This window comes from Mirounga angustirostris, unplaced genomic scaffold (genome assembly GCF_029215605.1).
Source record: "Mirounga angustirostris isolate CCGP_5_RB_7025 unplaced genomic scaffold, mMirAng1.0.hap1 SCAF_9, whole genome shotgun sequence".
In the NCBI taxonomy this organism is placed as follows: Eukaryota; Metazoa; Chordata; class Mammalia; order Carnivora; family Phocidae; genus Mirounga; species Mirounga angustirostris.
This window is the reverse complement of record NW_026991717.1, coordinates 9,166,696-9,183,030: the sequence shown is the minus strand read 5'-3', so window position 1 is coordinate 9,183,030 and position 16,335 is coordinate 9,166,696. Positions and strand designations below refer to the sequence as shown.

The window sequence follows — 16,335 nt, the reverse complement described above, 5'->3', positions numbered from 1 at the left end:
GGGTTTTTGCCTGATTTTTATGACTGGGATAATAGGGCCAGGACCTTTTGCTTGTGACAAAAACTCATGAAAACTAGCTTAAGTCAAAAAGAGAATCAATGCTCATTTATCAGAAAAATACAAGGGGACAATGGACTTCCTCTCCTCTCCGCATTCTTCCCTTTAAACCTGCCCTCTCTTTCCTGGTTAGGTTTCCCAGATAATAGAAAAGATGATCACCAGAAGTTTCAACTATTCATAGCCTTTCAGTACTCATGGCTTCTAGATAGGATTCATCCTCTTCCTTGACAATTTTAGCAGCAGTCCTGGGGCAGGCTTTAATTGGCACAGTTTGAATCATGTGCATATCCAAGAGCCATTGAGTGGGTGTGAAGGAATGTGGCACTCTGATTGGCCAGATCTGGGTCATGTGTTTAATCCTGGAACTAAATATGAAATGAGCCTCTTCTGAAGCATTGGGATTGAGGATGAAGAATACTGATGCACCCAACACATGCTGGATTTATGCTTCCTATCCCAATGAAGAGGATACGGTCCTGGTAGACTGGGGTCCAGTCCTCACACCCTGCTCAGCTCTGTCAACTGTTAGGCACTGGATCCTGATCCCATACCCAAGTTGTTGATTGGGATCCTGTAGTGAGACTGTTTACAGTTACTATAGTGCCATAACTACCTGAGGGTACACATCAACACTGTATGGTTGCTGCCATAGTATCTCACTGTCCTCATATATATGGAAAGAAGGTAGTTCTAAATAAAAGTGTTAACATATATAGTCTTTTATACACATATATAGTCTTTATATGTGCTATATTTTATGAAAGTATATATACACATATATAGTCTTTTACTTGGGAGCAGTGATCTTTGAAAAATAAATCTCAATAATTCCCACTTCATAACAGGTATACCACAAGCCATTATACTCATGTATTTGTTTTGTTCATAAAATAATTCACACATACTGTAATGCAGAGAATAATGTGAAGAATATGCTTAAAACTGATGCTAATACTTGACAAATTGTAATGCTTTTACATATTTGCTTCTGGTTTATTTTTAAACAAAGAAATATTGAAGATAAGGATTGAAGCCTCCTTGTATCCATTCAAAACCCAATTTCCATCCTTTCCTCTCCAAGATTACAAATACACTGAGCTGGTGTTTGTCATTCATATCTCTCTATCTATCCATCTCTCTATCTGCTTCTGCTTTTGCATTTTCTCTTTGCCTTTTTTGGTCAATTTTTCTATGCCTGTATATGACTAGCTTACAATGTTTTCATAGAAAATGTTAATTTAAGTTCTCCATTAATTAAAAGTAAACACACATACACCCCCCCCCAAAACACCCTAAAATTAACAGCAACAACAAAAAAATCCTCATATGTAACTTTTTCCCAAGTTGATCTACCAGCTTTTGTGAGATGTTTAAGAAAAAAGAGAAGAAACAAAAACTCCCACTATGATTGTGATCTTGTCGATTTCTCCTTGTAATTATTTTTGCTTTTGTGTTTTGAAGTGATGTTGTTAGGGGTATACATATTCATGGTTTTCTGAGAGTTTCTTAGTGCATTGTTGCTTTGAGGGTTATATTTTGTCTCCCTTTATTCTGATTAATGATTTTGCTGTGAATATTTTTTCCATGTAGTAGTGATTGTTAGAGGTTTGTTTATTACTCAGTTTTCTCTTATTTTGTGTTTGCTGATCATCTCTCTTTTCCTATTTTATTATTTTTTATTCTTTTTTTGTGTGTATTCTATTCATCTTCTTTCTTTGGATTTACTCTGTTTTTCCTCTTTGATCCTTGATTTGAAGAAATTCATTTTATGATATTTATCATTTACAATATAAATTTGATAAGCATTATTTTCTTATATTGCAACCTATTTTGTAATTTCCAACATTATTTCTTTAAACCCGTGGATTGATTAAATTCTGTCTTTAGGCATCTGATGGTGGTAGAGGTGGTTATTATTATTAAAATAATTGTTCTTATAAATTTTGAGGTAATGCTTGATTTCTAATTCGGTCCCATTGTGATCAGGGAACCTGGACTATATGGGAATAGTTCTTTAATATTTATTGAATAGGAATCTTCTTCATAACATGTATGGTACCTGACAAATTTTTATGAATGTTTAATATATGGTATAAAGATGGACATTTCTCTTTTGGGAGCAGAATTATTTAAGATCAAGTTTTTCGATACAGTATTTAAATTTTTATCTTATTTTTTCTTTTATCCTTTTTTCTATTTGATTTATCAGTTTCTAAAGGAAGTTTATTAAAAATATCCTAATATTATTTGTCCTTGGAACTATTTTATCTTGTCTCATGTTTTTGTCTTAAATTTAATTTCCCCCCAATATTAGTATGGCTAAGTCAGATAGAAATATATCTAGTGAATCTTTTTTTTCCCCCAAAGATGTGTTTTCAACCTCTCTCTGGTAATTTAAATATTCTTCTTCTAAATATTATGTAGCTGAGGTGTTTGTTTGTTTTTAGAAAATCCAATAAATAGTAGCATCTTTTAAAAGATTACTTAATTTTATGTTTACTGTAAGTGCTGACCTATTTGCATTAATTTCTTTCATCGTATTTTGTGCTATTTATTTAACATAATTTTTTCTTTGCTTACTTTTTTTAACCCCACCATTTCTACCTCTGTTGGCTTATAGATTTTTAAAAATTCCTTTGTTTTTCCCCTCTGCCAGATTGGAAGTTATTAATTATTTTTTTATTATTTTTAAAAAAATTTCCTTAATTAAAAAAATATTGAAGTGTAATATACATATAGAAAATTGCACACAAAAAAGTGAATTTGTCACAAACTGAGCATTCACGTAACTCACGTACAAGAAATAAAACATTGTCGGGGGTCCCGGGTGGATCAGTTGATTAAGCTTCAGACTCTTGATTTCAGCTCAGGTCATGATCTTGGGGTCCTGGGTGGAACCCCAGTGGGGTTGTGACCTCAGAGTGGAGTCTGCTTGAGATTCTCTTTCTCCCTCTGCCTCTCCCCCTTTCTAAAATAAATAAATAAATAAACTCTTAGAAAAGAAATAAAACATTGCCGATATTTCAGAAGCACAAAGCATTAGTGCATTTTAAAGATAAATCTTTAAAGTTAGTTAAGTTCCACTCTCAGAAACTTCCTGCTTCTGTGTTCAAACCTTCTGCCTCTGGGGCACGTCCCATCCTTCCAGCCTGTGACTAGCAGCGTAGAAAAAAAGAATTACCTATTATCTTCTTGCCCCATATAAACCGTGAGGCAAACAAAAAAAATAAAATAAATTTTAACCATGAAGAAGTCTTGCTCATCCAGGCTGGTAAGTGCAGCAACCAGATCAGTGCCAAGTTCTGGGAGGTAATCAGTGATGTGCATAGGATCGACCCAGCTGGAACCTACCTATAGTGACCTGCAGCTGGACTACATCTCTGTGTATTATGATGAAGCTACAGGTGGCAGATATGTTCCTGAGGCTGCCTTGGTGGATCTAGAACCTGGGGCTATGGAATCTGTTCATTCAGGTCCTTTTGGCCAGATGTGAAGACCAGACAACCTGGTTTTTGGTAAGTCTGGGGCAGGCCATGGGCTGCTCTGTAGAGTGGCCAAGCTGGTTGCCTCAGTCCTGGATGTGGTGTAGAAGGAGGCAGACAGCCCTGACTGCCTGCAGGGCTTCCACTGGAGCCGCTTGCTGGGTGGGGGCACAGGCTCCAGAGCGGGCACCTTGCTCATCAGCAAGACCACATCATGAACACCTTCAGGTGGTACCCTCACCCAAAGTGTCCCACACTGTGGCTGAGCCCTACGACACCACCCTCTCTGTTCATTAGATGGTAGAGAACACAGATGAGACCCACTGCATGGACAACTGGGCCCTTTAGGACTTCGGCTTCCACACCATTAAGCTGACCACATCCCGCTGAAGGGACCTGAACCACCTGGTCTCAGCCACCATGTGCAGCATCACCACCTGCCTCCCATTTCCTGGTCAGCTCAGCACTGGCTTCCACAAGCCAGCATTCAAGTTGGTGCCCTTCCTGCATCTCCACCTCTTTGTGCCTGGCTTTGCCCCTCTGACCAGCCATGGAAGCCAGCAGTGTGGGGCCCTCACTGTGCCCAAACTCGCCTGGCAGGTCTTTGATGCCAAGAACATGATGTCTGACAGTTCATGGCCATGTTCCGGCACAAGGTCATCTCAACTGGTATGCAGGTGAGGGCATGGACCAGATGGAGTTCACTGAAGCTGAGAGCAGCAGGAATGACCTTGTACCAGCAGTACCAGGATGCCACTGCAGAAGAAGAGGCCTAAGGCAGAGCACCATCACCTCAGGCTTCTCAGCTCCCCAGCCTTCTTCCTCAACTGCCCCTTTCCTGTCCCTCAGAATTTGCATTTCCCTCCTCTATCTTGTTTTGCTTTTGTTTTCCTTTTTTGGAGTGGAGGGCCCTAGGACAGTGCATGGCACATAATAGGCACTCAAATATTAATTTTTGTTAAATGTCTCCTCTCTTCCACTCTGGGAAACCTAGATTTCTGCCCTTCTGGGTGACCCTGTATTTCCTTTTGGTGCCCCCTTCTCCTCTCTGTCCATTTGATATTTCCCTTGGTTTTTAAGATAATTCTCCAGGAAGCTGGGTTTCATTGGATCCCCTTTAGAACCACGCACTGCAAACCCAGTTGATGGCCACCATCCATGTGATAGCCCAGGGGAAAGGAAACCAAGCTACCTCATAGCAGGTAGCGGTACCTATAAGGAAGGGGTAAGATTTTCCATTCTAGAGCAGTTTTGGAAAGGGGGATCCAGGCTATTGAAGTCCTAATTTCCAGGTGTTTCCCTGCTCCTCTCTCAGCTTCAGGGGAGGTGTTAACAATATTATCTCCATTTTTAGTCTTCCAAGCTCTGTTCCAAGCTGTTTCCTTTGTAGGGGTTTGCCCCCACTCTGTCAAGTACCATCCTTCCCTCTCCCACTTTACCTCCTTCACATGTTGGGTTCCATCTTTTTCCCCTGGTCAGAGAAGGGGGCCAAGAGGGAGAAGAGAGACTGGCCTTGTTCCCAAAACCCCCAGAAAGTCGATTCCCCCCTTTTCTTAACAAAACCCCAGCCCTGCTGTGTATATATGGAAAGGTGTGTACTGCCACCTGAATATTGGCGTTATTCCTCCAGAGAGGGGACAAGGAGACCCTTCGTCTTTTGGCAGTATCTTATCTCTTCCTTTTGCTATTCCCTTCCTCTCCCCACCCTTGGTTTTGTCCAATCCTACCCTTCAAATTTCTATTTTGTGTTGAACTAACTTTTTTTTTTCATATTGAAATGATGACATTGCCCCAAGAGCCAAAAAAAATGAGAATTGAAAAAAAAAAAAAGTTAATTAAGTTCTGTAAATTAGCTAAAGTTATACGGTATCTCTATACTTTCCCATATGAGATGAGGCCTTGAACAAACCTAACTAGTCATTAAACACTGTTTCTCACCTTCTTTAATGTTGTTTTTAACTTTAATTTCACTTAATTGAAGCAAAGAAAGTCAATTATTTTATATTTCTGCAGTTACATAAATTTACCCAGTTGCATCTCACTTCCTCTCTGTGTGCTGTTTTTGCTTCTTCCTAAAGTACATCCTGTGGTAGTTTTTTTCGGGACTGATTTATGAGAATGAAACTCTAAACTTCATTTCATGTCTAAAAATATCTTTATTTCATTTCACTTGAATGACTTTTCATGTTGACATAAAATTCCAATTTGACAATTAAGAATTGTCAAACTGGACAGTCAATACTTGAAATTTTTTTTCTCCATTGTCTTCAGGTATTTATCATTAATAATGTTAAACCCACACAATATAATTGACATTTATTTGAAAGAAATTTGTCTTTTCTATTTGATAGTTTTTAAGAACGTTTCTTTCAATTTTCACTATAGGGTGTCCTCCTATTTTCAGTATGGCGTCTCCCCCTTCTCCCATCTGTGCTTGATGACCCCACCTGTGGGTTCTGTATGGTTCTGCCCCTTGAGAATAAATCTTCAGTCTTCTGACATGGAAGGGAAAGAAAGGTTGCTTAGTCATATAACATGGGGAATGGGATCTGAGGGTCTGATTTCTTTTCATACAGACTTTCAACCAATACTGTATTTGGAAATTTTCTGTATGTCTCATAGTGAGAGACACCATTTGCATCCATTTTATGATCTCTTTCTCTTGTAAATTGGCTTCCTTTCTTTTGATGTATAAATTTGAGGGATCTCTGATCTGCTAATTCACATAGCACTAGACCATCTGCTTTCAGTCTCTCAATATTTAGATATTTCTTGTCTGTTGTCACGTCTTCTATTTTCTGTGTGTTTGGAGATTTATGAATATTATTAAAATCCTTTACAGTAATTTTGGAGGGGGGTTCCTGGAGATATAATAGATGAGTGCATATATTCAATCTTCAGTGTTTAAATAAAAATCCTTTCCATTAAGATTTTACAGACATTGGAAATTCTATTAACAGAAGATAGAGTCCTTCATTTCATAATTAGAAATATCCCAGAGAGACATAGCACATTAACTTATAATTATAAATGGCTGTTATGCTTCCCTCTTTATAATTGACCCCCGATTCAGAATTAATTGCTTCCATATCCCTGTTATATCTCCTTCACATATTTACAGTTTTTGGTTGGCAGGCCTCAATAACTAGACTGTGAACTAGTTGGGATTATGTTCAAGGCACTTTTGCACTTGAGTATCTTTGGTCGTGATCACAGTGCTTGGTGCAGAGGACGCTTCATAAATGCTTCTTCAATAAAATGGAATAATTTAGAATCGAATTAGCACAAAAACTTTCAGCTATGACAAGAGTGTTTCTCACCCATTGGCAAGAAATTTCAACCAGATGTTCCCTGTGTTCCCAGATTTTTCTCCCAGATTTGCCACACGATTTGATTGATCATTGGGTTTGGCAACTGGCATTATGAGGAGATTAAAACCTCAAGTAATGCTAAATTAACAATATTCCTTTATGTTTGTATAATTCTTTCATTGTCTTAAGATGTTTCTGTAGTCATATGTTTTTTTAATCCTCCTATATCCCTGCAATATCAGAGAGTTACAAGGTGTACTTTATTTTGTTTTTGTGTATTCTTTCGAAGAATACAAGGTACTGGTGGGGATAATTATCATCAATTTGGGAAAATAAAAGAGTATTTCCTTCTTTAATGTGATTTTCTGTAAAACTATGAGAAGCCAAGGGTAAAGAGACCTCTCTTTATTCTTTTTATACCTACAAAATAAAGTTCCTATTTAGTACAAGCGGCTAGACACAATTTTAAGTATCCCGGATATTCTTGCCTACACAATAGCTGACATCCAACAAAGGTCAGCAAGAGGATTAATGACCATTTTTGCCTAGAGTATAAAGAGTTGCTATTGTTAATTCTGAATATTGTCTATTCTATCCCTAAAGAAACAGGAGGCCTGGGGATTGTGGCTGGGCTGTGGTTCCAGGAGAGAGGAATGGTGTGGGTTTGGCAAAGGTGAGGGTCTGTGCGTAGACACTTTGAACAAAGTGAAATGGAACCATGAAGCTCTGATTACACAAGGGAATGTTTGCAAAATCAAGGGAAAGATCCAGAGCAAGACAGCCTGGTAAGAGCTTTAGAGGGTGCTAATTCAGACTAAAAAGAAGGAATGCACATTGAATAAGTTTATTTATTGTGGAATAAACAAAGAATGCAACCTCTGACCTCCACTAATTGGTATTTACAGTTTAGTTCTCTCAACTAGGTTTATAGAATGAAGTTTGTGTGGGCGCCTGGGTGGCTCAGTCATTAAGCGTCTGCCTTCGTCTCAGGTCATGATCCGGGGGTCCTGGGATCGAGCCCCGCATGGGGCTCCCTGCTCCGCGGGAAGCCTGCTTCTCCCTCTCCCACTCCCCCTGCTTGTGTTCCTGCTCTCACTATCTCTCTCTCTGTCAAATACATATATAAAATCCTAAAAAAAAAAAAAAAAGTGTGTGTGTGTGTCTGTGTAAAGTAAACTTTGTGCCCAATAAGGAGCTAGAACTCATGACCCCAAGATCAAGAGTTGCATGCTCCAGGTGCCCCATGGAATGGGGTTTTGAGCTTCGATTTAGCTAGTATAAAGCTGTGCATTTTTAAATGCTTTAAAGGGGACGCCTGTGGGGCCCCTGGGTGGCTCAGTTGGTTAAGCGACTGCCTTCGGCTCAGGTCATGATCCTGGAGTCCCTGGATCGAGTCCCGCATCGGGCTCCCTGCTCCGCGAGGAGCCTGCTTCTCCCTCTAACCCTCCCCCCTCTCATGTACTCTTTCTCTCTCTCGTTCTCGCTCTCTCAAATAAATAAATAAATCTTTAAAAAAAAAGGGGGGGGGACGCCTGAGTGGCTCAGTCAGCTGAACGGCTGCCTTTGGCTCAGGTCCTGATCCCAGTGTCCTGGGATCGAGTACTGCATTGGGCTCCTTGCTCCGTGGGGAGCCTGCTTCTTCCTCTGCCCCTCCCCCTGCTTGTGCGTTCTTTCTCTCTCTCTGACAAATAAAATCTTTAAATGCTTTAAAGGAAGCTAAAGTGGTAAATAAATCATTCTGCCATCTTAAACTGTCCACAAGGTGTTCAGTGAAAGTAGTGACCTGGTTAGCAGCCAGGAGACCCAAGTTTCAAATCTGCAATTGAATATAAAACATTCAATTGTTATGTAAACGGTGGGGAACAGGGGAATACTCCTTCCTCTTCAGAAAGATCAAATTAATTAACATCATATCATAGCATCAGGGATATCATCTGCTAATACCTAGCAGCTTTTCAGGTGTGACTCCCTTGGTTATCTAAAGAGTTTGTCAGTCTCCTCTCTGAGCTATTTTTATGTTAGCTGTGAGAAAGCTGAGTAACCTCAGTGTCTGTGGCCATTGCTGACTTGTCAGACAAAATGGGCAACTCGTACTACTGTTTTCTTCTCCTGAAAAAAAGACAGATAAACATCCATCATATAGGTAGGACTTCAGAGCTTTATGGTGACAGCTGATGGAAATGCCTTTCATGCCTGTAGGTTGTGGAGGGAGGCTTTGTCTCTCTCAAGGCTTGCTGATGATCATTACCTTGCAGAGAACTTACCAACACCTTATGCTTGACCTCAAAATGAAAGTTGGAGATTCACATGGTGGGCAAGAAAGGTGAGGACAGGGGCGCTGGGTGGCTCAGTCAGTTAAGCATCTGCGCTTGGCACAGGGCTCAAGGAGTGTGCTTCTCCTTCTCCTTCTGCCTCCTCCCCCCTGCTCATGCTCTGTCTCTGTTTCTCTCTCAAATAAATATATAAAATCTTAAAAAAAAAAAAAAGTTGAGGACAAGTCAAAACACCTGATGTAATTTAAGCAAGACCCTTAATAAACAAGTAGAATCAAGATATTCAAAATTAATGTAGTTCCTAACGTAAGTATATTTAGTATGTTAGATGTATTTTAATGTATCATTGCTGTGATTTGGTATATGTGAAAATTTTTGGAAAGCAAGCTGTGTAGCTTCAGATTTTCTAACATTATTCATAAGGCTCTTCTACATTTCATCTCCAGCTAGATGATTAATAAATAGGGAACTTGAGCTATAAAAAAAAAAAAGAAATCTGAAGACAGGTTATTCCACGTTTCAGTGTGTAAATAGGTAGACATATGCTGGTAGAGTAAAACCTCAGTAATTAGGGGGCTAGTTGATGGAGTCTGTGCAATATGTAATGCTATATTTCACAGTTTTGGTAATTGCATTTACAAAATTGGGGTATAATTCACATACCATGAAATTCAGCCATTTCAAGTGTGTAATTAAGTGGTTTTTAATATATTCACAAAGTGGGGGTGCCTCAGTCCATTGAGCATCTGATGTCGGCTCAGGTCATGATCTTGGGGTCCTGGGATTGAGCCCTTGTCAGGCTCTGGGCTCAGTGGGGAGTCTGCTTCTCCTTCTCCCTCTGTCCCTCCCCCTGCTCCTGCTCTCTCTCTCTCAAATAAATAAAATCTTTAAAATATATATATTCACAAAGTGGTAAAACCATCAATAATCTCTTATTTCAGTACATTTTCATTACCCCAGTGGAAATGGTATACCCATTAGTAATCATTCCCAATTCTCTCATCCTCACAGTCCCTGGAAGTCACTAATGTATTCTGTCTCTATGAATTTGCCTATTCTGGACATTTCATAAAAATAGTGTCATATCATATGTTGTTCTTTATATCTGGCTTCTTTCACTTAGCATAGGGTTTTCAAAGTTCATCCAAGTTGCATGTTTGACTTAATAATGATTTAATAATAATATTCTATTGAATGGACATACCACATTTGTTTATCTGTTCATCAGTTGATAGACATTTGGCTTGTTTCTACTTTTTCGTTGCTGTGAGTAATGCTGCTATGAACATCCATGTATAAGATTTTATGTGAACATACGTTTTTTCAGTTCTCTTGGGTCTCTAAGAGTGGCTACTGGGTCATATGGGTACTCTATCCTTGACATTTTAAGGAACGGCGAAACTACTCCAAAATAGCTGAACCGTTTTGTATTCCACTAGAATGTATAAGAGTTTCAATTTATCCACATTCTCTAACATATTCTGTTTTATTTTAGCCATTCTAGTGGGTGTGAAATGGTATCTTATTGTGGTTTTGATTTGCATTTACCTAATGATGTTGAATATCTTTTCATGTGCTTATTGGTGATTTGTATGTCTTTTTTTTGAGAAACGTCTATTCAAATAATTTGCCCAGTTTTTAATTGGGTTCTCTTATCAGATATATGATTTGTAAATATATTCTCCCATTCTGTGGAATGTCTTTTACTTTCTTGATGGTATCCTTTGATGCCCAAGAGTTTTTAATATTGATGAAATCCAATTATCTGCTTTTTTTCTTTTGTCACTTTTGCTCTTGGTGCCATATCTATGAAACCATTGCTTAATCCAAGGTCACAAAGATGTGATCCTGTGCTTCTTTCAGGAATTTTATAATTTTACTCTTAATATTTAGCCCTATGATCCATTCTGACTTAATTTTTCTGTATGATTTGAGGTGAGGATCCAAATTCATTCTTTTACATGTGGATATTAAGTTTTCCTAGCACCATTTATTAAAAAGACTTCTTTCCTCCTTGAATTGTCTTGGTACCTTTGCAGTAAATCAACTGACCAAAAATGTGATGGTTATTTCTGAACAGTCAGTTCTGTTTCCATTGAGCTATATGTTTATCCTTATGCCAGTTCCATACTATCTTTTTTTTTTATTCTTATGTTAATCCCCATACATTACATCATTAGTTTTAGATGAAGTGTTCCATGATTCATTGTTTGTGCATAACACCCACTGCTCCATGCAGAATGTGCCCTCCTCAATACCCCTCACCAGGCTAACCCATCCTCCCACCCCCCCTCCCCTCTAGAACCCTACTTGTTTTTCAGAGTCCATCGTCTCTCATGGTTCATTTACCCCTCCGATTTCCCCCACTTCATTCTTCCCCTCCCGCTATCTTCTTCTTCTCCTTTTTTTTTTTCTTCACATATATTGCATTATTTGTTTCAGAGGTACAGATCTGAGATTCAACAGTCTTGCACAATTCACAGCGCTTACCAGAGCACATACCCTCCCCAGTGTCTATCACCCAGTCACCCCATCCCTCCCACCCCACCCCCCACTCCAGCAACCCTCAGTTTGTTTCCTGCAATTAAGAATTCCTCATATCAGTGAGATCATATGATACCTGTCTTTCTGTTTGACTTATTTCACTCAACATAATACCCTCCATTCCATCCAAGTCATTGCAAATGGCAAGATCTCATTCCTTTTGATGGCTGCATAATATTCCATTGTATATATATACCACCTCTTCTTTATCCATTCATCTGTCGATGGCCATCTTGGCTCTTTCCACAGTTTGGCTATTGTGGACATTGCTGCTATAAACATCGGGGTGCACGTACCCTTTTGGATCCCTACTTTTGTATCTTTGGGGTAAATACCCAGTAGTGCAATTGCTGGATCATATGGTAGCTCTATCTTCAACTTTTTGAGGAACCTCCATACAGTTTTCCAGAGTGGCTGCACCAGCTTGCATTCCCACCAACAGTGTAGGAGGGTTCCCCTTTCTCCGCATCCCCGCCAACATCTGTCATTTCCTGACTTGTTAATTTTAGCCATTCTGACTGGTGTGAGGTGGTATCTCATTGAGGTTTTGATTTGGATTTCCCTGATGCCGAGCGATATTGAGCACTTTTTCATGTGTCTGTTGGCCATTTGGATGTCTTCTTTGCAGAAATGACTGTTCATGTCTTCTGCCCATTTCTTGATTGGATTCTTTGTTCTTTGGGTGTTGAGTTTGATTTCTTTATAGATTTTGGATACTAGCCCTTTAACCGATATGTCATTTGCAAATATCTTCTCCCATTCTGTCAGTTGTCTTTTGGTTTTGTTGACTGTTTCCTTTGCTTTGCAAAAGCTTTTTATCTTGATGAAGTCCCAATAGTTCATTTTTGCCCTTGCTTCCCTTGCCTTTGGCGATGTTTCTAGGAAGAAGTTGCTTCGGCTGAGGTCGAAGAGGTTGCTGCCTGTGTTCTCCTTTAGGATTTGGATGGACTCCTGTCTCACATTGAGGTCTTTCAACCATTTGGAGTCTATTTTTGTGTGTGGTATAAGGAAATGGTTCAGTTTCATTTTTCTGCATGTGGCTATCCAATTTTCCCAACACCATTTGTTGAAGAGACTGTCTTTGTTCCATTGGACATTCTTTCCTGCTTTGTCGAAGATTAGTTGACCATAGAGTTGAGGGTCCATTTCTGGGCTCTCTATTCTGTTCCATTGATCTATGTGTCTGTTTTTGTGCCAGTACCATGCTGTCTTGATGATGACAGCTTTGTAGTAGAGCTGGAAGTCCGGAATTGTGATGCCGCCAGCTTTGCTTTTCTTTTTCAACATTCCTCTGGCTATGCGGGGTCTTTTCTGGTTCCATACAAATTTTAGGATTATTTGTTCCATTTCTTTGAAAAAAGTGGATGGTATTTTGATGGGGATTGCATTGAATGTGTAGATTGCTCTAGGTAGCATTGACATCTTCACAATATTTGTTCTTCCAATCCATGAGCATGGAACGTTTTCCATTTGTGTCTTCCTCAGTTTCTTTCATGAGTATTTTATAGTTTTCTGAGTACAGATCCTTTGTCTCTTTGGTTAGATTTATTCCTAGGTATCTTATGGTTTTGGGTGCAATTGTAAATGGGATCGACTCCTTAATTTCTCTTTCTTCTGTCTTGTTGTTGGTGTATAGGAATGCCACTGATTTCTGTGCATTGATTTTATATCCTGCCACTTTACTGAATTCCTGTATGAGTTCTAGCAGTTTTGGGGTGGAGTCTTTGGGGGTTTCCACATAAAGTATCATATTGTCTGCAAAGAGTGAGAGTTTGACTTCTTCTTTGCCAATTTGGATGCCTTTGATTTCTTTTTGTTGTCTGATTGCTGTGGCTAGGACTTCCAATACTATGTTGAATAGCAGTGGTGATAGTGGACATCCCTGCCGCGTTCCTGACCTTAGGGGGAAAGCTCTCAGTTTTTCCCCATTGAGAATGATATTCGCTGTAGGTTTTTCATAGATGGCTTTTATGATATTGAGGTATGTACCCTCTATGCCTATACTCTGAAGAGTTTTGATCAAGAAAGGATGCTGTACTTTGTCAAAAGCTTTTTCTGCATCTATTGAGAGAATCATATGATTCTTGTTCTTTCTTTTGTTAATGTATTGTATCACATTGATCGATTTGCAGATGTTGAACCAAACTGGCAGCCCAGGGATAAATCCCACTTGGTCATGGTGAATAATCCTTTTAATGTCCTGTTGGATCCTATTGGCTAGTATTTTGGTGAGAATTTTTGCATCCATGTTCATCAGGGATATTGGTCTGTAATTCTCCTTTTTGATGGGGGTCTTTGGTTTTGGGATCAAGGTAATGCTGGCTTCATAAAATGAGTTTGGAAGTTTTCCTCCCATTTCTATTTTTTGGAACAGTTTCAGAAGAATCGGTATTAATTCTTCTTGAAATGTTTGGTAGAATTCCCCTGGGAAGCCATCTGGCCCTGGGCTTTTGTTTGTTGGGAGACTTTTGATGACTGCTTCAATTTCCTTAGTGGTTATAGGTCTGTTCAGGTTTTCTATTTCTTCCTGATTCAGTTTTGGTAGTGGATACATCTCTAGGAATGCCTCCATTTCTTCCAGGTTATCTAATTTGCTGGCATAGAGTTGCTCATAATATGTTCTTATAATTGTTTGTATTTCTTTGGTGTTGGTTGTGATCTCTCCTCTTTCATTCATGATTTTGTTGATTTGGGTCATTTCTCTTTTCTTTTTGATTAGTCTGGCCAGGGTTTTATCAATCTTGTTAATTCTTTCAAAGAACCAGCTCCTAGTTTTGTTGATCTGTTCTTTTAGTTTCTATTTCATTGATTTCTTCTCTGATCTTTATGATTTCTCTTCTCCTGCTGGGTTTAGGCTTTATTTGCTGTTCTTTCTGCAGCTCCTTGAGGTGTAGGGTTAGGTTGTGTACTTGAGACCTTTCTTGTTTCTTGAGAAAGGCTTGTATTGCTATATACTTTCCTCTTAGGACTGCCTTTGCTGCATCCCAAAGATTTTGAACAGTTGTGTTTTCATTTTCATTGGTTTCCATGTACTTTTTAAATTCTTCTTTAATTTTCTGGTTGACTCATTCATTCTTCAGTAGGATGCTCTTTAGCCTCCATGTATTTGAGTTCTTTCCGACTTTCCTCTTGTGATTGAGTTCTAGTTTCAAAGCATTGTGGTCTGAAAATAGGCAGGGAATGATCCCAATCTTTTGGTACCGGTTGAGACCTGATTTATGACCTAGGATGTGATCGATTCTGGAGAATGTTCCATGGGCACTAGAGAAGAATGTGTATTCCATTGCTTTGGGATGGAATGTTCTGAATATGTCTGTGAAGTCCATTTTTTCCAGTGTGTCATTTAAAGTCTTTATTTCCTTGTTGAGCTTTTGCTCAGATGATCTGTCCATTTCAGTGAGGGGGGTGTTAAAGTCCCCCACTATTATTGTATTGTTGTCGATGTGTTTCTTTGCTTTTGTTATTAATTGCCTTATATAATTGGCTGCTCCCATGTTGGGGGCATAGATATTTACAATTGTTAGATCTTCTTGTTGGATAGACCCTTTAAGTAGGATATAATGTCCTTCCTCATCTCTTATTACAGTTTTTGGTTTAAAATCTAATTTGTCTGATATAAGGATTGCCACCCCAGCTTTCTTTTGGTGTCCATTAGCATGGTAAATGGTTTTCCACCCCCTCACTTTCAATCTGGGGGTGTCTTTGGTTCTAAAATGAGTCTCTTGCAGACAGCATATCGATGGGTCTTGTTTTTTAATCCAGTCTGATAGCCTGTGTCTTTTGATTGAGCCATTTAGCCCACTTACATTCAGGGTAACTATTGAAAGATAGGAATTTAGTGCCATTGTATTGCCTGTAAGGTGACTGTTACCGTATATTGTCTGTGTTCCTTTCTGGTCTATGTTGCTTTTAGGCTCTCTCTTTGCTTAGAGGACCCCTTTCAAGATTTCCTGTAGGGCTGGTTTTGTGTTTGCAAATTCCTTTAGTTTTTGTTTGTCCTGGAAGCTTTTTATCTCTCCTTCAATTTTCAATGACAGCCTAGCTGGATAGAGTATCCTTGGCTGCATATTTTTCTCATTTAGTGCTCTGAATATATCCTGCCAGTCCTTTCTGGCCTGCCAGGTCTCTGTGGATAGGTCTGTTGCCAATCTAATGTTTCTACCATTGTAGGTTACATATCTCTTCTCCTGAGCTGCTTTCAGGATTTTCTCTTTGTCTATGGGACTCGTAAGTTTTACTATTAGATGTTGGGGTGTTGACCTATTTTTATTGATTTTGAGAGGGGTTCTCTGTGCTTCCTGGATTTCGATGCCTGTTTCCTTCCCCAAATTAGGGAAGTTCTCTGCTATAATTTTGCTCCATTATACCTTCTGCCCCAACCAGTTCCATACTATCTTAATAATTATCTTTGTAGTTGGTTTTAAAATTTGGAAATATGAGTTCTTTAACTTTGCTCTTCTTTTTCAAGATTGTTTGTCTATCCTGTGTCCCATGTATTGCCATAAGAATTTTAAGTTCAGGTCATTGAGTTTTGGAAAAAAAAAGTCAGCTGAAATTTTGATAGAGATTGCGTTGAGTTTTTGGGTCAACCTGGGAAGAATTGCCATTTTAACAACATTAAGTTTTCAAATTTATGAACAGGGGATATTTCCATTTATTTAGGTG

At 39.0% G+C, this 16,335-nt stretch overlaps 1 protein-coding gene and 1 pseudogene across 1 annotated transcript in view; both read left to right on the top strand.

The window, feature by feature from the left end:
- Positions 1–16,335, top strand: part of AGBL1 (AGBL carboxypeptidase 1) — an 805,329-nt gene that overhangs the window by 405,296 nt on the left and 383,698 nt on the right. The window lies entirely within an intron of this gene.
- Positions 2,159–4,223, top strand: LOC123862033 (tubulin beta chain-like; annotated as a pseudogene).